This window comes from Saccopteryx bilineata, chromosome 9 (assembly GCF_036850765.1).
Source record: "Saccopteryx bilineata isolate mSacBil1 chromosome 9, mSacBil1_pri_phased_curated, whole genome shotgun sequence".
NCBI lineage: Eukaryota > Metazoa > Chordata > Mammalia > Chiroptera > Emballonuridae > Saccopteryx > Saccopteryx bilineata.
Window position 1 is genome coordinate 19,322,094 of NC_089498.1, and position 13,520 is coordinate 19,335,613.

The window sequence follows — 13,520 nt, forward strand, 5'->3', positions numbered from 1 at the left end:
ATCCAGGACAGTGTTTTACATCTGTGGAGAATACTGAATTCTCTTGCCCTCACTCTAATGGCTTTCCAATGCTCGTCCCTACTGTTGTAGTCAGGGGAAAACCTTTCTAACCTGCTAGTTGCTTAGGATTCCATCTTCATATTTATTTATTTATTTATTTATTTTTATTTTTCCAAAGTTAGAAGCAGAGAGGTAGTCAGACAGACTCCCGCATGCACCCGACCAGGATCCACCCAGCATGCCCTCCAGGGAGCGATGCTCTGCCCATCTGGGCCGTTGCTCTGTTGTAGCTGGAGCCATTCTAGCATCTGAGGCAGAGGCCATGGAGCCATCCTCAGCGCCTGGGTGAACTTTGCTCAAATGGAGCCTTGGCTGCAGGAGAGGAAGAGAGAGATAGAGATGAAGGAGAAGGGGAAGGGTGGAGAAGCAGATGGGCGCTTCTCCTGTGTGCTGTGACCGGGAATCGAACCTGGGACATCCACACGCCGGGCCAACGCTCTACTGCTGAGCCAACCAGCCACGGCCCTTTTTTTAAAAAAACTTTTATTTCTTGATTCTAGAGAGAGAGAAACATAGATCTGTTCCTGTATGTGCCCTGACCAGGAATCGAACTGGCAACCTTCACATATCGGCATGAGCTCCAACCAATTGAGCTATCCAGCCAGGGCTCCATCTGTTTTGAATAGTTTTATTTTAGCATAGGATCCATTATACAACCTATATCATATAGCATGTTAAAGCTTTATTTCCAGTGTCTGAATCTTTGACGTACTTAATTTATAATCTTTTAATTTTTTCACTTACTCAAAAAATATTTATTACACACTTGCTATGTACCAGATACTGAGCTAAGGTGCTGGGATTAGAGCTAAAGTGCTGGGATTATACCAGTGGACAAAGAAGGCATGTCCCTATCTTTATGAAGCTTGCAGTCCAGTGAGAGAAGCAGATACAAATAATTGCTCAAAGAATATACTTAGAATTGAATGAAATGCCTCAGGAGAGAAGTGGAGGCTACCAAGAGAACATAGCATCCAACCTAGGCTGGGAAGGTCTCTCCTGAGGAAGTATAAATTTAAGGTGGGACTTGAACAATGGACAGGAATTTGGGAGTGTGTGTGGTGTGGATGGAGGAAACTCTTCCAATTAAAGAAAACATCCTGTACAAAGGCTGGGAAGCAGGAAAGGGTTTGGTATACCTGAGACACTGATAGAATGCAGGTGTACCTGAAATGTAGAGATCAAGGGTCACAGTAATGCCAGAGAAGGTTGAAAGGTAGGCACTGGCCAATTAAATACCACATTAGGTTAGGAGACTACAAGAAGGCAGAATGGGCTTAGTGCAAGTATTATGAAATCTAACCGGAGATCAGACTAGCTATAACTCTTAGCAATGAGTAGGGAACCCTTTGGGAATGGATTTTTGAGTTTGTGGATTTAGTACCGATTCTTGATATGTTAAAATTTCTCATCTCTAGCCTGTCCTGAAGGGGAAAAGGAATTTTTATTATTTATTTATTTATTTATTTATTTATTTTTATTTTTATTTTTTTTGTATTTTTCTGAAGCTGGAAACGGGGAGAGACAGTCAGACAGACTCCCGCATGCGCCCGACCGGGATCCACCCGGCACGCCCACTAGTGGGGGCGCTCTGCCCACCAGGGGGCGATGCTCTTGCCCCTCCGGGGTGTCGCTCCGCCGCGACCAGAGCCACTCTAGCACCTGGGGCAGAGGCCAAGGAGCCATCCCCAGTGCCCGGGCCATCTTTGCTCCAATGGAGCCTTGGCTGTGGGAGGGGAAGAGAGAGACAGAGAGGAAGGAGGGGGAGGGGGTGGAGAAGCAAATGGGCGCTTATCCTATGTGTCCTGGCCGGGAATCGAACCCGGGTCCCCTGCACGCCAGGCCGATGCTCTACCGCTGAGCCAACCGGCCAGGGCCTATTTAATTATTTTTAAAGAAGGAATTTTATTTGGGTCTGTTGTTTTATTTATTTATTTATTTATTTCCATTTTTCTGAAGCTGGAAACAGGGAGAGACAGACAGACTCCCGCATGCGCCCAACCGGGATCCACCCGGCACGCCCACCATGGGGCGGCGCTCTGCCCACCAGGGGGCAATGCTCTGCCCCTCCAGGGCGTCGCCATGTTGCGACCAGAGCCACTCTAGCGCCTGAGGCAGAGGCCACAGAGCCATCCCCAGCGCCCGGGCCATCTTTGCTCCAATGGAGCCTTAGCTGCGGGAGGAGAAGAGAGAGACAGAGTGGAAAGCGCGGCGGAGGGGTGGAGAAGCAAATGGGCATTTCCCCTGTGTGCCCTGGCTGGAATCGAACCCGGGTCCTCTGCACGCTAGGCCGAAGCTCTACCTCTGAGCCAACCAGCCAGGGCTGGGTCTGTTGTTAACATGAAAACATGAAGCCCATTTCTTGGTAGATCCCTAATACTCCTAATTTGATATTTACCAGATAGTTTGAAAAAAGCATTTTGAGTTCAGTTTCTAGTGTTTTATTATATCCCTGCTGATAGAACTGTCAAGGAGGGATTCACCAATGGAATAGTTTTTGTTAAATTGTATTCTTATTGGATTTAGTTCTCTGATTGATTTTTTTTTCTTTTTTTTTTTTTTTTGTATTTCTCTGAAGCTAGAAACTGAGAGAGACAGTCAGACAGACTCCCGCATGCGCCCGACCGGGATCCACCCTGCATGCCCACCAGGGGGAGACGCTCTGCCCACCAGGGGGCGATGCTCTGCCCCTCTGGGGCGTTGCTCTGCCGCGACCAGAGCCACTCTAGCGCCTGGGGCAGAGGCCAAGGAGCCATCCCCAGCGCCCGGGCCATCTTTGCTCAATGGAGCCTCGGCTGCGAGAGGGGAAGAGAGAGACAGAGAGGAAGGGGGGGGTGGAGAAGCAAATCGGCGCTTCTCCTGTGTGCCCTGGCCGGGAATCGAACCCGGGACTTCTACACGCCAGGCCAACGCTCTACCACTGAGCCAACCGGCCAGGGCCTCTCTGATTGATTTTTATTTTTGTGGTTAAGTATTAATTTGAATAGTTTTTATTTCCTTAAGTTGAGAACCTGATTTTTTTTTCTTTCCTTCCCTCTTATTTAACACTTATAATTACAAACTACATCCCAAATGGAAAAGCAGAATATAGAAATCTCAATTTCCCTTTCTAAAGGCTCATTATTGGGGATTGACTGTGTAAATTAGTAATGTTCTAAGAGAGATTTGGTGACTTATGCAAATATGCATCTCTTACATGTCCCTGCCATTTCATGAGCCATCCTGACTCACTGATTACATCCTGGATTCTTCTGACTCTGCAGTTACTTAAGTGGACATAAACACGTCACTCTTATACTTTTGCCCTAAATCTATTAATTTTTTTTCCTTTTTGATTCATGGGTTTTTTATAAATGGCTTTTAGACTAATGCTGGGTTTTCTGTCTTTGTATTGGGAAAAAAGTCCAATTCTGAATTATATTTTCAGGTAATCATTGTCAGGCTTAGGGTTTTTTGCTTTAGAGTCTAGAAGATTATACTATACCTATTCCCAATTAGTATTCATTGTTTTAGCTAATGAAACAGTATCTAATAGCATTTTAACCTTTCCCCCCTAATTTATATAATTAAGGTGATTATTAGAACATAGTGTCTGGGAAGTGGAATTAATTAAGAGAAAGGGTAGGCTGAAGACTTCTAATAAGACAACTGTAATTTTAAACTCATTTTCTAAATTTCAGGATTGGTCATCAGTAAAAGTAGCATGGTGTTGGTAACTTCCTTGTCCCCTGAGGAAACAGTTTCTCTCTCTCTTTTTTTTTTTTTTTTTTTTTTTAGCAAGAGAAAGGCAGAAGCAGAGAGAGCGACAAACGGAGGGGGGGGGGGTCAGACAGGACAGACAAGAAGGGAGATGAGAAGCATCAATTAATTCTTTATTGTGGCACCTTAGTTGTTCATTGATTGCTTTCTCATATGTGCCTTGACTGGGGGGCTACAACTGAGCCAGTGACCCCTTGCTCAAGCCAGTGACTTTGGGCTCAAGCCAGTGACCTTGGGCTCAAGCCAGCGACCATGATCCCACACTAAAGCCAGCAACCCTATGCTCAAGCTGGTGAGCCTGCACTCAAGCCACATGAGCCTGCACTCAAGTTGGGACCTTGGGGTTTCAAACCTTGGTCCTCTGCAACCTAGGCCGATGCTCTATCCACTGTGCCACCACCTGGTCAGGCTCAAGAAACACTTTCTGCTTGATATTTACTGGCCTGTTAGGTAGTCCTCTGAGCTTTGAGATGCAGTTGGTGCTGGGACTTGAACCCAGATCTTGAAAATCTCATACCACATTTTCTGAGAGCATTGTAGAGTGAGCTCATTCAAGAAATATTTATTAGCCTGACCTGTGGTGGTGCAATGGATAAAGCGTCAACCTGGAAACACTGAGGGTGCTGGTTCAAAACCCTGGGCTTGCCCGGTCAAGGCACATATGGGAGTTGATTCTTCCTGCTCCTCCCCCCTTCTCTCTCTCTCTCTCCCTTCTCTATAATGAATAAATAAAATCTAAAAAAAAAAAAAAAAAAAAAGAAATATTTATCAAGTGCCTCTTTGCCCTCATGGAGCTTATCTTTTTAGTGGCTGTGATTAATCTGATGAGTTCTTAATTATTCAAAAAGTTTTTTTTAATTTATATATATATAAATATATATATATATATATATATATATATTTAGCGAGAGAGAGGGAGAGGAAGGGAGAGAGATGAGAAGCATCATTTTAGTTGTTCATTGATTGCTTCTCTTATGTGCCTTGACCAGGGGACTCCTGCTGAGCCATTGACCCCTTGCTTGAGCCAGTGACCTTGGGCTCAAGCCAGTGATCATGAGATCATGTTGATGATCCTGTGCTCAAACTGGCAACCCCCTGCTCAAACTGGCAAGCCTGCACTCAAGCTGGTGATTGCAGAGTTTTGAACCTGGGACCTCAGCATCCCAGGTCAGTGCTCTATCCACTGTACCACTACTGGTCAGGCTTAACTATTCTTTTTTCTTTAAGTTATCTAAAAAATGATGATGGTATTGATTGATTGATTGTAACAGAGACAGAGTCAGAGACAGGGACAGATAGGGACAGATAGGGAGGGAGAGAAATGAGAAGCATCAATTCTTCCTTGTGGCACCTTAGTTGTTCATTAATTGCTCTCTTATATGTTCCTTGACCGGGGGGCTACAGTAGACTGAGTAATCCCTTGCTTGAGCCAGCAACCTTGGGCTCAAGTTGGTGAGCCTTGCTCAAATCACATGAGCCCGCGCTTAAGCTGGCAACCTCAGGGTCTCAAACCTGGGTCCTCTGCATCCTAGTCTGATGCTCTATCTACTGCACCATCGCCTGGTTAGACTTAACTATTTTTTTTAAAGATTCTTATTTTTATATCTCATGTGTGTCTTTATGTATAGTTCACCATAAAACAGGGCAACCTGCATGCTGACTTAGAACAAAAGTAAAAATACCACTGGTAAATAAATTCAGTGCCATTATGTAAATAAGGATACAGACATGTAAACTGGTCACCTAAAGGTGTGAAGAAACATAGGTGATATATAGAAATGAGAACATAAAAAAATAAATGTAAGTATTTTTTAGAATTAGAAATTTTTTAGATCAGAATTTTATTGCTGGAATAGACCCTGGGATTCATCTAAAACAGTGATTCTCACTGGAGCAGGATCAGGCAAGATGAGCTTTGTGAGTCTCAGGTGGGACTTTGTCAGCATGCAATTCCCTCCTCTGATGTCATTCCCATTCTCTATGCTTCCCTTAGAAGCATCTTCCTACCCTCAACCCTGGCTCCATCAGTCCAACTCCCAGTTCTCAAATTGAAAACTTGCAGAGGTTTAGAACAGCTCACCATCTAACTGGTTCACTCCTGACACCCTGAAAGAAATCATAGACGTGGGCTGACATAGCTCTGCTCATTCCATTCCTGAAGAATTCTAGAACCTCTGGAAGAGAGGCAGCCTGATAAAGGAGACTGTCACTCACTTGTGCCTTGCTTCTTCCGGCTCAGGGCTCTTTTTTTTTTTTTGTATTTTTCTGAAGCTGGAAATGGGGAGAGACAGTCAGACAGACTCCCGCATGCGCCCGACCAGGATCCACCCAGCACGCCCACCAGGGGGCAATGCTCTGCCCACCAGGAGGCAATGCTCGATGCTCTACCCCTCCGGGGCATCGCTCCGCCGCGACCAGGGCCACTCTAGCGCCTGGGGCAGAGGCCAAGGAGCCATCCCCAGTGCCCGGGCCATCTTTGCTCCAATGGAGCCTCGCTGTGGGAGGGGAAGAGAGAGACAGAGAGGAAGGAGAGGGGGAGGGGTGGAGAAGCAGATGGGCGCCTCTCCTGTGTGCCCTGGCCGGGAATCGAACCTGGGACTTCTGCACGCCAGGCCGATGCTCTACCACTGAGCCAACCGGCCAGGGCCCCGGCCTCAGGGCTTTTATACACAATCTGAGCTCTGTGCTGAGAAGCAGTGACAGGATTAGAAATGAGGGCTCTGTGGTCTATTTTCAATTTTGATGGTTGCCCTAGATCACCCTTGAGAAGTAAATAACTATTTAGTACTTCAGTTTTCTCATCTAGCAATTAAGTGAATATTACCCTATACCTTGAAATCATATTTTAATATTTTTGAAGAAATAGTTGGTTACCTACAGCCTTAGATTTCCCTCATGATTCTAATAGTGGGAAAGCTGTGGGCTTAAGAAGCTGAGAGTATGCATTGCTTTCACTGCCTTATCCACTATTTGATTTGGAATCCACCTACCTGCACATGATGATTACCCAGTTTAATAAGATGAATCCCCTAAAGGACTAAGAAGTTTGAAAACAGGGAGAACTGATTTTTTTAAAATAGACATTTTTTGAGCAATTTTAAAAAATATATTTTATTTATTGATTTTTTTTTAGAGAGAGAGAGAGAGAAAGGCAGTGGGGAAGAGTGGGAAGTATTAACTCGCTTCTAGTGTGTGCCTTGTCCAGGAAAGCCTGGGTTTTCAAACTGATGACCTCAGCATTCCAGGTCAACGCTTTATCCACTGCACCACCACAGGTCAGGCTTGAGCAATTTTAAGAAGAAAAGTTAGCCTGACCAGGTGGTGGCACAGTGGATAGAGTGTCGGACTGGGATGCAGAAGGACGCAGGTTCGAGACCCTGAGGTCGCCGGCTTGAGCGCGGGCTCATCTGGCTTGAGCAAAAAAAAAAGCTCACCAGCTTGGACCCAAGGTCGCTGGCCCCAGCAGGGGGTTACTCGGTCTGCTGAAGGCCCGCAGTCAGGACACATATGAGAAAGCAATCAATGAACAACTAAGAAGTTGCAACGCGCAACGAAAAACTAATAATTGATGCTTCTCATCTCTCTCCTTTCCTGTCTGTCTGTCCCTATCTCTGCCTCTGTAAAAAAATAAATAAATAAAATAAAAAAATAAAAAAATAAAAAAAAGAAGAAAAGTTAAGCAGGAGGTACAGAAATTTCCTATATACCTGCCTCCCCCACTATCACCATCCTGTAACTGAGTGGTACATTTTTTACAGTCAATGAACCTATATTCGCATACCATTATCACCAAAAATCTGTAGTTGACATTAAAGTTCACTCACTGTGTTGGACACTCTGGGTTCTGACAAATAAGGACATGTATCTACCATATTTAACAGTTTCACTGTCCTAAAACTCTTTGGTGTTCAGTCTGTTCATCCTTCCCTCCCCCAGGCCCTGACAACCACTGATCTTTCTACTGTCTCCATGGTTTTGCCTTTTCCAAAATGTTATACCGTTGAAATCATATACTATGCCGCCTTTCCAGGCTGGCTTCTTTTATTAGTAGTATGTAGAAGGTTCCTCCATGTATTTTGTGGTTTGATAGCCTGTTTCTTTTTAGTGCTGAATAATATTTTATTTTCTAGATGTATTCAATAGTACAGTTTACATATCTTGGTTGCTTCCAAGTTTTGGCAGTTATGAATAAAACTGATATAAATATCTGTGTGTAGATTTTATGGCCGTAAGTTTTCAACTCATTTTGGTAAATACAGAGTGTGGTTGCTGGAGCATATATGATAAGAGTATGTTTTGCCTGACCAGGCATTAGTGCAGTGGATAGAACGTGGACCGGAGACACTGAGGACCCAGGGTCAAAACCCTGAGGTCACCAGCTTGAGTGCAAGTTTATCCAGCTTGAGTGTGGGCTTATTTAGCTTGAGCGTGGGCTCACCAGCTTGAGTGTGTAATCATAGAAATGACCCCAAGGTTTCTGGCTTAAGTAAGAGGTCACTGGCTCAGCAGTACCCCCCCCCCCCCGTCAAGGCACATATAAGAAAGCAATTAATGGACAACTAAGGTGCCGCAATGAAGAATTGATGCTTCTCATCTTTCTCCCTTCCTGTCTGTCTGTCCCTGACTGCCCCCCACCCCTGCTCGCTAAAGAGTATGTTTAGTTCTAAAAGAAATTGCCAAACTATTTTGCAAGTGGCTATGCCATTTTGCATCCCCACCAGCAATGTGTGAGAGTTGCTGTTGCTCCACATTCTTGCCAATACATATTTGGTGTCAGTGTTTGGATTTTAGTTGTTTCAGTAGGTGTGGAATGGTATCTCCTTGTTTTAACTTGTAGTTCCTTGACAATATAGGATATCGAGCATATCTTCATACGCTATATTTCTGTTTATCTTCTTTAATGAGATGTCTGTTTAGGTTTTTTGCCCATTTTTAATTGAGTAGTTTGTTTCCTTATTGTTGATTTTTAAGAGTTCTTTGTATATTTTGGTAATCGTCCTTTATCAGATGTATCTTTTGCAAATATTTTCTCGCAGTCTGTGTGGCTTGTCTTCTCTTTTTCTTGACATTGTCTTTTGCAGAGGAGAAGTTTTTTGTTTTTGTTTTTTTGTATTTTTTCTGAAGCTGGAAACGGGGAGAGACAGTCAGACAGACTCCTGAATGCGCCTGACCAGGATCCACCCGGCACACCCACCAGGGGGCGACGCTCTGCCCACCAGGGGGCGACGCTCTGCCCACCAGGGGGCGATGCTCTGTCCCTCCGGGGCGTCACTCTGTTGTGACCAGAGCCACTCTAGCGCCTGGGGCAGAGGCCAAGGAGCCATCCCCAGCTCCTGGGCCATCTTTGCTCCAATGGAGCCTCGGCTGCGGAAAGAGAAGAGAGAGACAGAGAGGAAGGAGAAGGGGAGGGGTGGAGAAGCAGATGGGCGCTTCTCCTGTGTGCCCTGGCTGGGAATCGAACCCAGGACTTCTGCACGCCAGGCCGATGCTCTACCACTGAGCCAACCGGCCAGGGCCTGCAGAGGAGAAGTTTTTAATTTTAATGAAATCCAGCTTATGAATTATTACTTTTTTGTGTGTGTATTTTTCCGGAGCTGGAAACGGGGAGGCAGTCAGACAGACTCCTGCATGCGTGCGACCAGAATCCACCCAGCATGCCCACCAGGGGGCGTCACTCTGTTGCAACCAGAGCCATTCTAGTGCCTGAGGCAGAGGCCACGGAGCCATCCTCAGCGCCCCGGGCCAACTTTGCTTCAATGGAGCCTCGGCTGCGGGAGGGGAAGAGAGAGACAGCGAGGAAGGAGAGGGGGAGGAGTGGAGAAGCAGATGGGCGCCTCTCCTGTGTGCCCTGGCCGGGAATTGAACCTGGGACTACTGCACGCCAGGCTGACACTCTACCACTGAGCAAACCGGCCAGGGCCTGAATTATTCCTTTCATGGTTTTCTTTTCTTTGGTATTTAATTTAAAAAAGCCATCGCCATACCCAAGGTCATCTAAACTTTTCTCCTATATTATCTTGTAGAAATTTTATAGTTTTGCATTTTACATTTAATCTATGATCCATTTTGAGTTAATTTTTGTGATGGTGTAAGGTCTGTGTGTCTAGATTCTTTCTCTTTTTCACATGAATGTCCAATTGTTTTATCATGATTTGTTGAAAAATCTGTCTTTTCTTCTGTAAAGTATTTTTCCCCACCGAGGAAGAAGGAAGGGGCCAGAGCCACAAAGTGTAGAATACTAAAAGGCTTTATTGAGTACAGAGTGCATCCTGTCCAAAGAGGTTCCCCAGCCCCAGGGAGAGAGGCTAGGGAAGTCACATAGGGTGACCCACAAGGGAGATAGTTAAAGGGTCTCTAGGGTTGTCGAGCTAATATGATATGGTGAAATCTCATTGGCTGAGGGACAGTCGCTTTTTTCCAAAGGGCTCCTGGGAAGTTTCTTTTGGCGCGCTTGGCTGTGGGCGGTTCTAGCTAAGTTCTCGGGTCTGGTGTCTCATGTGACTGTCCCCCATTGCTGACCACCCCACATTCCGATCTTTTTGTGTTAATTAGGGGCACCGCTTATTCGTCTGGCTACTTCCTGCTGATTAGGGGCATTGCGGGGAGGGGGAGATTGGAAGGTGGTGGCTTTGAGGGGAGTCAGGAGGAACATCTGTTAGACCGTGACTAGAGAAACTTTGCAGATGCGGTCCTGTAAGGATTTAAAAAAAAGAGGAGTAATAGGGGGATCTGATCTGCAGGATCGAGCCTTTTGGTGAGCTGGAGATGGGTGGGCCCAGTGGTTCCAAACTGCCAGTGATCCTGTATGATGGTAAGCTTGAGGCGAGAGACATGGTTAGAAATGAGGGTAGCATTGATTATGGGGGAGCCTTGGTATTGAGGAATGGTAGGAATAAGTGGGAAGATGCTGTTAGCTGGATAGTGGTTACGAAACTGTGTAGAATATCTTGACCCAGAAAGGGTACAGGGCACGATGCTATAATTAAGAACGAGTGCAAAAAGGGGATTCTGTCCAAACTGCATGTCAGGGATGGTGTGCAAAGGGGAAAAGAAGGGGGGGGGCCCATTCACTCCCATAACCGAGACCTGTGAAGGAACTAGAGGTCCAGAGTGTGATAGCAAAACAGAGAAGGCAGCTCCCATGTCCACAAGAAATGAGATGGACTTACCTGTTCCTGCGGCATTACCCTGGGTTTGGTATGAGAATGATGGGAGGTCTCCGAGTCCAGGCCGTGTCAGTCGTCCATTATGTCTAGGAGTTTGAGTGGTAGGCCTGTCTGGCTGCCTTGGCCTCCCATCTGGGTCTGGATTTCCTCCATGTGGAGATGCTGAGGAAAAACCTGTTGCCCAAAGGGGCAATTGCTCCGCCAGTGACCGGGCTGCTTGCCAGTCAGGGCAGGGCTCAGGGGGTGGCCTTGGGGAGGGGCACTGCCAGGACCAATGACCCTGCTTGCCACACTTAAAGCAAGCTGCTGGTGGGATTCCTCTTTGTGGCTTGGACTTGGGTCGGGCACTTCCTGTGCCTTGCCCCTGTTGCTCTGCCGGCCTTAGGGCTGCCACAAGAGTCTGGGTTTGGAGTGTTACCTTCTGCCACATGCAATTAGCCTTGGCCTGTTTCTACTAGTTGGGACCATTAAAAACTTTAAATGCTGTGTTCACAGGCCCTGAATAAGGCTTTGGGGGTTAGAATAAGAGGAAATGAGTTCCTGGGGAACCTGGCACCCAGATCCAGCCGGAAATGCTGGAGCCAGAGGCAGGACAAGGCCAGAACTTCCTGTAAGAAAATTGGGGTTGGACATCCTGCAAACCGGTGTAAGAGCCAATGGCAGGCTGAGAATGGCGTTACGGAAGAGGGGCTTAAGAATACAGTGGAGAAGGGAGGGGCCCCTGGCCAGCAGGGGAGGAGAAAGAGAGACTGGTATTTGCAGGTGAATGAGAAACAGGATCCTGCAAAGGGAGGAGAGGGGTCTCTTGGAGGGAAGATTTGGAGCAGAGGGTTAGGTGAGGTTTCTCTGGCCGGAAAAAGGGCCTGTGCCATGTAGCAGGAGGCGCAGAGATTAGGACGGGAGCACGAATAACTAGAAGCCCTGAATGTAAGGGATCTCTAACCAGTTCCCAGCTTTTTTGGTGATAGTTAAATTGGTGAGGGTGTTAAAACCGAAAGTCCCTTCAGGAGGCTACCTGGTCCGATTATCCAATGGGTTCTGTGGCCTGCCCACAGCAGAGAAGAAGAAGTTTCTTCTTCTTTAGGAAGGGAGATTCCTGTGCCTTCATGGCTACCTTCAGCTCTCGGAGTGGTCAGAGTTGAGTATTGGAGTCCCGCAACTCAATCTCTGGCTACCAGATGGTTAAGTGGATGTGCTCGGGATGTCTCCACGGGCACACACGCACTCAGAACATAAAGAGGTTTCTGACGCAGCTGTGATTTTGGACAGGGAGTCTCGGTGCAAAGAACTGAGGGGAGGTTGGAGGCAGGGGACTTACCGCACCATGCGCCAAAGTGGGTGGAAGGTTGGAGGTCCTGGTTCTTTCTTAGAGGGGAAGGGGAGAAGAGTGATCCTTGCGGACTTCAACTCCTCCCGGGTTTTTGGCACCAAAATGTAGGTATTTTTCCCCGCCGAGGAAGAAGGAAGGCGCCGGAGCCACAAAGTGTGGAATAATAAAAGACTTTATTGAGTACAGAGTGCATCCGGTCCAACGAGACTCCCTAGGCCCGGGGACAGAGGCTAGGGAAGTCACATAGGGTGACCCACAAGGGAGATAGTTAAAGGGTCTCTAGGGTGGTCAAGCCAATATGATGTGGTGAAATCTCACTGGCTGACAGACAGTTGCTTTTTTCCAAAGGGCTCCTGGGAAGTTTCTTTAGGCGCGCTTGGCTGTGGGCGGTTCTAGCTAAGTTCCCAGGTCTGGTGTCTCACGTGACTGTCCCCCATTGCTGAACACCCCACATCTTCATTATCTTGCCTTTGCTTTTTGTGAAAGAGCTGTTGACTATATTTACATAGATCTGTTTGTTTTGTTTAAAGAAATTATTGCATATAATAGAAATGAAAAAGAGTTCATGTACTATATATATAAGTAGATATTTCTATTTCAGATGTTTAAAGAAAAAAAAAGGTTCATGATACTACAGAGGAACTGAATGAAGTCTAGCATAATGATAACCCTAGAAAATTATTCTAAAATGTCTTTTCCTGTTCCACATAGATTCTTGATAAAATTGACCTTTTTCTTAGATAACATGTCCTTTTACTCTAGACATACATATTCTCTTCCTTAAGGTACAGTTACACAAGATTGGTCAGTTGTTTTATACATGAAGATAAGCTGACATATGTTGCAGAACTAGAAATTCTACCTAATGCCAAGTTTGCATTTGTTTCTAATTGTTTAAACAAAGAATTCTGAGGGGAGTGTATGGTGAATTCTACAGGTACAAACCTGCCATGTTCCTCAAGTTTCCATTTTTGGAAGAAAGTGATGAGGAAAGTGAACAGTAACAATTTTGTGGGCTTACAATATAAAATGAGAACCTTGTATATGTGCTATGAAAACAGTTAGTTGGTTAATTGGTTGGTTGGCTGGATAATGAAACAAGTGAATAAGTAAATAATAAATACCCTGCTTTGTCTAAAAAGTATTTAAGACCTGCCAGGTTTTCAAATTATTAGGGCCTCATGAAGCTTCATATGATCATTTTT

The 13,520-nt window shown here is 45.8% G+C and overlaps 1 protein-coding gene across 4 annotated transcripts in view; it reads left to right on the forward strand.

Moving 5' to 3' along the window:
* TANGO6 (transport and golgi organization 6 homolog) overlaps positions 1-13,520 on the forward strand; it is a 219,086-nt gene that overhangs the window by 68,675 nt on the left and 136,891 nt on the right. The gene's annotated exons all lie outside the window — the stretch shown is intronic.